The sequence below is a fragment of the Megascapheus bottae genome, chromosome 14 (genome assembly GCF_031878675.1).
Source record: "Megascapheus bottae isolate mThoBot1 chromosome 14, mThoBot2.hap1, whole genome shotgun sequence".
Taxonomy (NCBI): Eukaryota; Metazoa; Chordata; class Mammalia; order Rodentia; family Geomyidae; genus Megascapheus; species Megascapheus bottae.
Window position 1 is genome coordinate 38,299,689 of NC_143522.1, and position 12,233 is coordinate 38,311,921.

The following is a 12,233-nucleotide window of genomic DNA, read 5'->3' on the forward strand; positions in this document are numbered from 1 at the left end:
CCTCTGAAAGCCCACTAGGGACCATCTTCAATGGAAGAATAGGAGTCAAGGCAGGTAGAAAGAAAAGGGGAAGGAAATGCAGTAGGGTATGTGAAGTCTCCATCCTTGGGAGGGTTACAATGAGGAAGAACAAATCTGTGGTAATGGGAGAGTATGACATTGGAAGTCGGCGGGAGTTCAGCAAGGTATGGAAAGTATGGAAGGCTGGAAGGGACTCAGAGCAAAGTGAAACCAGAATATTCAAGATATATTTTGAAGTAAAATCAATAGAACTTGATAGTGAATTCCATGCGGGGATTATGTAAGAGGCTAATATCAGGATAATTCATAGATTTCTAGCATGAGAAACTGAGCAATGCAAGCACTGTTTTCTAAATTGGGAAGACTGATAGAAACCAAAAAAAAAATGGAAAGGAGATAATCAAGAGTTCGTCTGGTGATACAACATATTTGGTGCCCCATAAGGCACCAAAGTAAAAATTTCAAATCCATATCTGAACGTGCACAAAAATAATGGTTCTACAGAAAAGCAGTCTGGTAGAGGTTTATAGTTTTGAAGACTTGAACATCTATCTAAAATCTTCAGAATAACGAGATCTTTAAAAAATATAGAGAGTAGGCAAAGACATTCCCTAGGAACTTAATTGATAATACATTTTAACAAACAAGTTCTAGACAAAAATCTTATAAAAAGGAATGACAAGTAAGAGAGAGAAAAAAGTAGAGTGTGACATCAAAAGAAAAATAATTTTCCCAAGACCGGAAATTATCTAACTTATCAATAAAAGTTTGACATAGACTGAAAATGGACCACAATAACAGAATAACAGCATGTGCGGTGACTTCCATGAGAATATTTAGTAAGAAGTAGAAATAAGTCAAATGAGGCTAGTAGTATGAGAATGACCTGATTAAACAATATATGTAGATTTTTTTGGAGCTTAAGCTCAGGATCTGAGTACTGAACTTTATTTTTGTGTGTGTGGGTCATGGGGCTTGATCTTGGCTGGGCACTGCCCCTGAGCAATTCAGCTCAAAGCTGCTGCCCTATCCCTGGGCATGGGCTTTGTCCTTGATTTCTTCAGCTCAAGGCTACCACCCTACCCTTGAGCCAAGCCTTACTTCACATTTTCTAGAGGTTAATTGGAGATAAGAGTATCTGGCTCTTGGAGCCGGGAGTTTGGCCTAGTGGTTAAAGTGCTTGCCTAGCATGCACGAAGACCTGGGTTCGATTCCTTGGTACCACATACATAGCAAAAAAAAAAGCTGGAAGTGGTGCTGAGGCTCAAGTGGTAGAGCTCTAGCCTTGAGAAAGTCCAAGGACAGTGCTCAGGCCCTGAGCTCAAGCCCAGGACTGGCAAAAAAAAAAAAAAGTATCTGGCTCTTTTGTGCCCAGCCTAGCTTTGAACCTTAATCCTCAGATCTCAGCCTCCTGAGTAGTGAACTTTATTGTTTAAGCCTTAGAGCTCTATTCCTAAAGCTCCACTTTGGGCATTTTTGGTAGTCAAGTGGAGATAAGAGTCTTACAGGTTTTCCTTCTCATGTTGGCTTTGAAGCATGATCTCAGAACTCAACCTCCTGGGTAGACAGAATTATAGGCGTGAGCCACCAGCATCCACAATTTTTAAAAGATCCTTGGCTGTGAGAAAGTGTATCAATGTTTGTGAAGCAATGCACCTTCTATCTGGTGAATATAATGTAACCCTTCTATTAACTACAATACAAATATATGGGGGAAAAAAGATTCTTGGCTGTAAATGGCATTACAGAAAATGAGTTCAAGGAAAAGTACATTTGATTATTTGTGTTTTATTCTAAGGCATCAAAGAGTCAAAAGCATATTTAAGTGCTAAAAAAATTTATCTAGTATCTACCTGAAGTTGATAGAAGAATGAATGTAAAATAACTACTTGAGCAAGGTCATAGAGAAGTTACCAGGATGGGATGTAAAGTGTGTGTACAGGATTTTACTTTTCATAGTAGGTGCAATATTTCACCTACTATCTTAGAAATAAAACAGAAAGCTAGCTAATGCCAATATACACAGGGGGTTTGGAGTCATTGTTTGTTCTAATTTTCATATGACATGTTGGAGGTTTGGTCCATGGCTGTTGGTGCGACTGTGGGAGGCAGTGAAAACTAGGATGTATCTTATGAAGCATATCTTACTTGTGTTCCTTCCCTTCTTTCTCCCTTCCTTTCCTGGCTGCCATAAGATAAGTGCTTTTCTGCCGCCACTCCCTTCCAACATGGTGTTCCTTGTAACCACAAACCTGCATTTATCACCCAAGACTGACCAGGGATTGAAACCTCTGAACTGTGAGTCAAAATAAATCCTTCTTATTTTCAAGTTGTTCTCACAAGTATAATTTCTACTGTTTCTACATAGTATGGAACAATGTCATCTGAAATGCCATTCAGGTGGAAAAGAGGCCAATGAATGATAAAAAGGATAAAAATATGGCAGCCCGTGGCTCACACCTAACTACTCAAGAGATCTGAGGATCAAAGCCCATCAGACAAACATCTCCAATTAACTACCAAAAGAAGCCAGAAGTGGAGCCTGTTGCTCTAGTGGGAGAGTATTAACCTTGATGGAAAAAAAAAGCCCCAGAACAAACACACACACACACACACACACACACACACACACACACACACACACACAACCAAAAGGGATAGAAATAAGAAAAATTACACATTTGAGAACATAAAATCCTTTCTTTTGAGCACAACAGAATGAGATTTCTTGAGTTGAGGGGCAGATGAAATGAAATGAAGCTAGAAATATTTATAGTTGTTTTTTTCCCCCAGTAAATCTCAGTTGCAATGATGCAGGCATGGAGAACATTGGTAGCTGAAGGCTTTCAGAGCTGGAATTTTATCTGAAAAGGAAGCAAGAAGATAAAGACAAAACTAATGTAGAGTCTGCAGCTCCGTTATTATAATAAAGAACAAACTGGAAAATAGACACTTGAGGACCCATAAAGAGGGTCTTCCACATAAATCTATATGGTTAAATATTTAAGTTGCTTTAAATGTTTAATAATGACTAACATTAGACATCCTTGAAAAATAACTCCTTAATTAAACCTTCATTATTTCATTTAGGGAAATTCCCTCAGTGGAGTTCCTCTGTCACAGTTACCAAGCATCTTAGGAACCTTGATATATAGCACCAAATTTCTTCATATTAAGAATATTTAAACCAAAATGTGTAAATATTTCCATTACAGTCACTGGCACTGAATATTACTGGTTTTAATTGCTGCTTGTTTGATAGCAAAACGGAAGAATTAATTCTTAGGAAAGAATTATAGAGCTATAAAATCAAGATACAATTTTCAGAGAGTGATTAATCCTTAATTTTTATCTCTACCAAGTAAATTAGAAAAATGAACCTTTCATGAATATCAGTGTTTTTAAATACTAATAAGTAATATTAAAATATAGCATATTCTTAAATCACATTTTACCCCCAAATGAACTTTCTAAAACCATCCTCATGTTTTTATCTTCAGAATTTCTATTTTTTTAATGGGAGTACAAATGGATGGCTGGTGAATCATGTCTCCCATTAAAGGCTCACATAGGTCATGGGGAAACTTTCCTTAATTAAGCTATACAATTGATTTCTACACCAGGATTTCACTAAAGGCCTAAGAAACATACTAAGGAGGCAAAAAAAATCAAAGGATTCTTCTCTCAAATCATTTATAATACACTTGGAAAGACACAATTTTTAAAATTTTATTGATAGCAGCTTACAAATTGACATCTATGTAAATATCAATTAAAATTCAGTCAGAACAACCTTCAACTCAATGCAAAGTTTAAAAGTATAAGTACCCTGACTGTGTCATCTTCCTCAATGCTCAGTTCCTGTTCCCTGAGCAGAAACTGCCTCAGCAAAGTGGTCTCTCTCTAATTTATCCATGCAGCTACCTCAACAAACACCTGAATAGACCCTGATGCATCCACATTACTTTCATTCGGGCTAGCAAGAGCCTTTATGATGATTCACACCTACCTTCATCTTATTGTTTTGTTTTGTTTTGTCTTTAGTTTCACTAGATTCTCTATTCCATCTGTAAAGAACCAGACAAATGATTCCACTTCATACAGACTTTATTCCTTCTCTTTTTTTTTTTTGCCAGTCCTGGGGCTTGAACTCAGGGCCTGGCACTGTCCTTAGACTTTTTCCTCAAAGCTACTACTCTACCACTTGAGCCACAGCACCACTTCTGGCTTTTTCTATACATGTGGTGCCAACGAATCGAACTGGGTCTTTCACGCAAGCTAGGCAAGCACTTTACCACTAAGTCAAACTCTTGGCCCCAGACTTTATTCCTTCTTTTGGTATAAGATAACAATCTGCTAAAAAACTTGTAAAAGAGGAAATTGTTTAGGAAATGTCTTCTAGAAGAAAAAATTTATTTAGGAAAAGTAAACCAGAATATCTTAACCTTAATTCTCTCTTCTCTTCAGATATTTTATGCACATATATATACAAGTATTCAGTGCATAATTTGATTACATATTCTATATTACATGACTAATGGTTCCACTTCAAATGATTATACTTCCTTTGTAGAATGAGATCTTTTAAATCCTTCTCACAGAATGAATAATACATTCAGAAATTTTTCTGGTTAACTTCATGCTAATGACTGCAATTATAAGGGAAAAATGAAAAAAAAGGAGTAGCAATCAGAGTATGAAGAGAAAGATAAAAAATAGACATGAAAGAAAGACTGTGATTATTATATATGTTGGAAGCATGCTAGTATCTGTTTATGTAGAAACTAGAAAGTCTGGCTGTTGAAAGGAATAGGTAGCCATTTTGGTCCGTTTAATGAGTGGCTGCTTTTCTGACTGCTTCACCAAAACTGTAGCTTCATGGCTAGAATTGATGACTGTCTTCACCTGCCTCTTGTCTTGCTCCTTCAAATACCTAAGGAGATTATTGGTCTATTTGTCTATGCTGGTAACTTTTACAGTAAACAGAACAGCTGGAAAAAACTTGAAAGACATAGAGGAGAAAAAAATTGCCTTCAGTTAAATAGCTCACATAAACACATAGCAAATTTCAAACATCCTCTGGGTGTGGTTTACTCAACCAATGTCCATTCCACTCTATGTCAAGTTTCCTAAAGCTCATCTCTCCCTGCAGTGTTAATCCTGGCCCCTGGTCTTCAATGGCCTTTTCTCCAAGGTTTCATTCACTTGGCAGTAGTACTCTAAGATACCAACTGCAAAGAGAAGCTCCTGGAAATTTCCTCTTTGAAAGGAGAAGTATTATGGCCTACTTGGAAAAAGAAATCAATGGGCCAGGAGTTTGGCCTAGTGGTAGAGTTCTTGCCTAGCATGCACAAAGACCCAGGTTCAATTCCTTGGTACCACATATGTAGAAAAAAGCTGGCTCAAGTGGTAGAGTTCTAGCCTTGAGAAAAGTCCAAGGGCAGTGCTCAGGCCCTGAGCTCAAGCCCCGCAAGAAAGAAAAGAAAGTAATTGAGTTTAGACCAAGAAATTAATTTTTGAATCTTAGACTTGTATATGGCTAAGAAAAAGAATTGTGCCCTCCTCATAAAATGCATTGATTCAATGTGACAATATATGTAAACTATACAGCAGAGCACAGTGGACATTGGATAAACAGGTCAGTTTTTAAATGTAAACGTTCTCTTTCATTTTATTCCCAATTCTTATCTCACAGCCACTGCCAAAGTCAGATGTTTCGAATGTGCTCCTTCTCATGTGTCATAGATCTCTCTATATGTCTAAACTGCCCTCAAACTCCCAAAATCCATTGGTTATTTTAAATGGAAGAAAAGTCAATGTATCTCAAGCTCAATTTCTGGCTCTTTCCTCTTGTCCCAAAAACCTATATTTATATTTTTTGTATCTCATCATTATTTCTAAATTTACCTCTTTTGCTAATCCAAATCACTAGAAAGAAATATCCAAAATAATGAGAATATTTGCATCTGCCACTGAGTTTTAACTCACTAAGCAGCTCACCTACAGGTTAATATTATATAGACATCACATAACAGATTCATCTGAAACAAAAATATTTTTAGAGATGCAACCTCATATGAAGCAGTACACGTTTCTGATTTTACTCAACCACCTACATTTATCCCTGCTTTCCTACTGTGAGTCTCTCAAAAATTTTCCAATATTCTACAAGGGACCAATTCTTAACTGTATGTATGTAGAAACATTAATTTGAGTTAAAAAAATGTTTTTATAAAACTAGGGGAAAAAGTACCTAGCTCTTCAGATGTAACATTTCAGCGAATTGAAATATATACACGACACAATGAATCATATTCTGTCAAGGTGCATACACAATGCACATTAAAATAAGTGCCTATGGGAAAGAAGGAATTGCAAACATAAATCAGAAATCAACACATACAAATAGAAGAGTGGACTTGCACAGATGACTTATACTGATGTTGTTAAGTACAGCTATTTTGCCTGTCAGTATGTAAAGAAGATAATTCAAGTCTATGTCTTACACATATTGACTTAAGCTCTGCTGCAGCAACCAAGAAGCTCTGAAATAGAAATGTTACATTTTTTTTGCCAGTCCTGAGACTTGAACTCAGGGCCAAGGAACTGCCCATTTTTTCAAGTCTAGTGGTCTACTACTTGAGCCACACCACGTCTGGCTTTTTCTGGGTATGTGGTACCAAGGAATCATACCCAGGGCTTTGTGCAAGCTAGGTGAGCACTCTACGACTAGGCCACACTCCCAGCCTTGAATTGTTACTTTTTTATTACCACATACATGATAGTATAGCACACATTTTAAATCTAAAGGCCTCTGGGCCAAACCACAGAATTAGACAGACTTACCCTGACACTGACTACACTGGCACTCTCAGACTATCTGACATGGAAGACCATAGTAATACAAACATAGAGAAGAACCCAACCACAATGTATCGTCTACTTCTCCAGGAAGTAAGTGTCCAAAGAGAAGGGGAAGAATTTAGGAGTTTAATCTTCGTACATTCCACTAGCTCTTCCAAGTCCACCAATCAAGTTAAAACATTTCTTTATTAAAGAGAAGAGAACAGAAAGAAGCCGACAATTCTAACTCACTGCACCTCTCTACTCATGGATTTCTCTCCAAACAGTTAGAGGAAGCATCAATGGAGAATTTCCTATCATACTCCAATTCTACCTAAGCTGCTCTAGCCTTTCAGCCAGTTTGAAGTAAATACAGTATCCCTCTTTAGTAATAACTTATAAAAAAAATCTAACTCTATTTGAATAAATAACTTTTCCCTCACTTCTAAATCATGCTATTTAGTGTCTTATAAATCTTTTTTATTTGGTACCATAGTGTGAAATTAAATGTGATTAGCAGATTATATAGGAAATGTAGAAAAGTAAACTGACTTCATATGCACTTTTTAACTATCTTGTTTTTGTTCAGCTATCTTTTTAAAGAGAGAATGTAATCTACTGATAATGCTACATAAAGGAAGACACAAAAGGAATACCTACTTTAGATGTGCTTTGGGCCAGTAACAGAAGACCAGAATTAAAATAATATATTTTGTTCACATACACTAGATCTTTCCCAACTACTATAGAGTTTCAATTGTCTAAACTTATGGCCATTTTTAATAATTTATATTTTCACCATTAGTCCTTGTTCACTTTAAGAAAAAAAACTGCAATAAATCTGGCATTACTGTCAGGTATGCTGATGGTGAAGAAGCCCATGAATTTATTGCATAGTTGATAAGCTCTAAATGCACACTTTATATTTAAAGAGAAAACGCTATTCCTTTACATTCATACAGTGTGCATCACCATGGTAACTGAATATTTTATGACACAGACCCAAAAAATTGTACAAAGAAGCAAAGGATCTTATTTTTGATAGTTTACAGATTGAACAAAAAAAAACTTTTGAGTGGTCTCATATTTGGGAATAAAAGCAAAGATCTAAACAGAAGGGACAAAATCCATCTCTTGCTCTGTGTAAGAATCTGCCTCTGGAGGCTGTATTAGAAAAATCATCACACAGGCGGAAAAGAAAGGGGAGGAATGCCTTCTCACAAAGAATGATTCAGTCTCACCACAGATTGGCTCACAGAAATAATCTCAACTAATCCTCTGGAATCTAGCCTGGTAGCCTAAACTTTCTGAGATTGAGCCCAGTCTTAAAGCTGGCCAACTGTCTCTAGTGCTAATTCTTTCATACAATCACATTTCTATGATTCCATTTCTACCTTTGTCATCACCAAATACTATTTGGATTGAGAAATCTTTGACTCTGCTCAGAAAACATTTCATTTATTTAAAAGCTGATGTTTACAAACATGAGATGTGATCAATTCTCACAACCAAATATATGTATGGTTTAGATATACCTTTTTTTTTAATCTGTGGGAAATGTCATGAATCACAAAAGGTCTAACTCAATTGCCAGCTAATGGGTTAGCCTATTTGTTTATGGAAGCCAGAAGATACAAACTTCTATACAAGAAACAAACATCGTTTTGTTTCCCAAGGCACTTGAGTTCACAAGGGTATCAGCATTCCTTCATTTCCCAAGGTAATGTGACAGTCACTGGCCTGTGTACATTCTATGGCTGTCCCAGAAGAACAACGTGCTTTAGAGAATCCAAATCTTTTATAATACAGTGAGCCTACCTAATCTTTCCCGGGAAGAAGACTTCCATTTTGATTGTACTGGACAATATGAAAACCTTTCCTGATAGAATCTTTATCTTCCAAGGCTGTTTGGTATTTTTTTTGAAGTTGAATAAGTAGTCCAGAGCATAGTCAGCAAGTGCCTCTGCTTGCAAAAGATTAACATATCTTTAGAGAATTGTTTATAAACAATAACCATTTCTTTGCTATATTCTCCTTTTTCCATGAAGACATGAAATTATCCATGAAGACAATATTTCATCAGAACTGATCATTAATCTTAATAGAGAATAAATCCTGTGTATGACTAATCTTTGCAATAAAATTTCAGTTAAGCAGAAGCATGTGTTTGTATATTATCTATGACTTATTGTTACATTTCAGTAGCAGTGTTCACTCTACCTTAACTATCAGCCCTGTTGCTGAGGGGCTTTTGTGATGAAAGGTACTTCACTATCAGATTATAAGTTACATAAAAAGTTAAATATGTGGGGACTGGGAGCTGGCCCCCACATATTTAAAGTGCTTGCCTAGCATGCATGAAGACCCGAATTTGAGTCCTCAGTACCACATACGTAGAAAAAGCTGGAAGTGGTGCTATGGCTCAAGTGGTGGAGCTCTAGCCTTGAGAAAGCCCAAGGACAGTGCTCAGGCCCTGAGTTCAGTCCCCAGGAAAGGCAAAAAAAAGTTAAATGTATGATAAAAATTAGTTTCATGGATGTAATTTAGCCCTTGAAAGATGAAAATATTTATTTACGGTTGAAACTTTTACAGAAAATGTTCTCCAGCAAGTAACAAACTAAAAAAATAATTGTTATCTATCTTGGGGAAAATGTTGTTTCCTCAAGTTTATGTGTGTATATGTCTGTTTGAGAGTAGACAGGTACAGTAACAGCATGATGCATTGCAAATGAATGTCTTGGTCAGCAAGGAAGAAAGGAAATTTTATGTTTAATCAATTCTGACTAGGTAGGCTGCCTTAATTGTCTCCCTGAATCAAGATGGTATCATTGAGCTAAAACATGTCTTTGTCTCTCTGAGGAGAAGAAAACCAAGGCAAAGGGCCAGACAAATGGAGATAGGAATGATGAGCACATAATTATAGTGCTCAATGTACAAAAGTGAGAATGGATCTAGGAAACAAGAGGATGGTGCAATGTGGTAGATAGGAGAGGAAATTCATGACATTGATCAAAACTCATTATACTCACTAATAGACACATTGAAATCAAATCCCTCTCTACAACTGTTTAAATATAATGTGAAAAAGATGGACTCACTCATTACTTGAATGTCTCCAGTGATCAACCCTGAGGTTAGGTTACCATAGTTTTAAGATCTTAATGCCTAGCACTCCCACAAGATACACAGTGCAAAAAGCAACTAGTACTCTAGAGAGAAACATATGATTCGAGGAGTATCCTAGCAATACTCAGATGAGCCAGAAAATGAAGGATGACAGTCGTCTGCATTATGGCCTCCCAGCTGTAAGTCCATCTACCATGTTTACCTACACGAGCGGGTTGGTAGCATTTCTCTATTTCACACAATTAATGAATGACAGTTCAAGGAAACACATGACGGGAGACATGTAAAGGTATTGTCAGGAGTGTTAGGCTATTCTCTACTATTTCTGATAGACTTCTCAGTAGGGAAGAAGAATGCTACTCAAATTGTGGACAACTCTCTGATAAGGGGAGGCAAGAGTTTGAAAGAACTACCTCAAAGAATCTTTTCAGAGTCCTGGAATGGTCATTAAAACCAAAGCTCACAAACATGTCCTCCTTAGTGTCTCTTAGAACCTAATGCACTCATTCCCAGAAGTAAGCCCTTTCTCTTCTTTTTGCCACAAGTGTTTACCACCTTTTCTCTAATTATCCATTACACATACCCAGATTGCCTGTGGAGAAGTAAAATGTAACAGATAAGGAAGTATTTATAAAAGCTCAAGGAAAACTATGATACCCCCTCTTTGATCCACATAAATCACAGTGAGAGATTAGAAATCGGTATATTCAGTGTTAAATGTCCATACAGTCTAGGGCCAGGTTAGTCAAAGAAGAGAATGAAAGCTGAGTTACAAACCAATTTGAATCCCTTAATGTATCCTTTGGTTGGATACATGAAGGAAATGCATCAACCAAGTTATTTAAGGTTATCATTTACAGGTAGATAGAATAATCAGGTGCGGAAATAGTCATGGTACAACCTGAAACCTTGTTTTAAAAGTCTTAACAATAACTATTCATTTTTATTCTGATTATTACCCAAAAATCAGCAGAGAGAAGACAATCCCTTCTGTAGGGATTACTAATCACTAAAGTCTATGTACCAGAGAGAAATGAGAGAACTAGATATGTTGTGTGTGTGTGTGTGTGTGTGTGTGTGTGTGTGTGTGTGTCCTGAGTTTGAACTCGGGGCCTAAACAATATTCCTGAGTGTTTTTATTAGCATATATTAGGATACGTCTAGGATTTCCCTAGCAGAGGATCACAGTAACTATGTACATATGACGATATGAGATGATGCTAAGTGAAATGAACACCAGGATATAGAAACAAGAGGGTTTTCTTTGTGGTTATTGTTTTTAATGTAGTGTGTGTGTGTGTGTGTGTTTGTGTGAATTAGAGAAGGGAAAGGGAACAGCAAAATGGTGAGACAAAGGACAAAGGGTGAACCAATGTAACAGCAATACTTACAAGACAATATGTTGAAAATGAACTTTACAACTTAGGAGGGATGGAGGAGGAAGGAAAATGGGAGAAAAACATGGGAGGCAGTAAAAATGTTGAACGAGAGATCGGGGGAAGATGGCAGTTCAGTGTGAGTCTTTCTGAGCTCTCACTAAGATACCAGTTCTGGCATCGTAGGGGAAAGTTCATACCCAAAGATCCAGAGATCTCAGAGATCCCAGAGATGACAGAGATCTCAGTCAGAGAGGAGAAAGGCAGAAAACTGGGGCACGAAGACAGCGTGGAATGGCGCCACCCAAACGGAGCTGCTGCGGAGACAAAGCCTCCCACCTGAGCAGACAGCACTTCTTGGCAGGGAAGACCGGCCAGCTCCAGACAGAGCCACACAGAGCCTGCGCCTCCCAGAGCCGTCATCTGGCCATGCATGGACCTGCGGCTTCACAGAACCACAAAACCCAGCAATTTGTGAGTACCTTTGTGGAGAAGTTTCCACTTCTGCTTGCGGAAAGACATTGGGAAGGAATCTCCTCCCCCACCAGCCGAGAGCAGAGCCATCTTGACTGCTGGCAAAGACCCTGGCAAACCAACTGGAGCCTGAGAAGTGGTGCTGGCAGCGCCATCATTCAAAAGGGCAAAGGTTTTCCAAAGGCAGCTTAGTATGACACTAAATGAAAGGACCTCCAGGATATAAAAACAAAAGCTATATAATGAGTGATTTTTGTCCTATACTATTATATCTCTTATCTCTTTTGCCATTCCTAGGTTACTTCATATTGTTACAATATTTTACCTTGTTATCTGATATATTGTAGATATGTATATTTGGTTATTTGAAATTGGATAGGGAAGTGGGGAAAA

At 37.4% G+C, this 12,233-nt stretch overlaps 1 long non-coding RNA gene across 1 annotated transcript; it reads right to left on the reverse strand.

Annotated features, from left to right (window-relative positions):
• Positions 1–2,701: 2,701 nt before the first annotated feature.
• LOC150055078 (uncharacterized) lies at positions 2,702–11,957 on the reverse strand. Its single transcript, XR_016537680.1, has 2 exons — positions 11,806–11,957; positions 2,702–2,885 (listed from the first exon to the last, which is right to left on the reverse strand). It is a non-coding gene; the product is annotated as an uncharacterized LOC150055078 (long non-coding RNA).
• Positions 11,958–12,233: the final 276 nt, after the last annotated feature.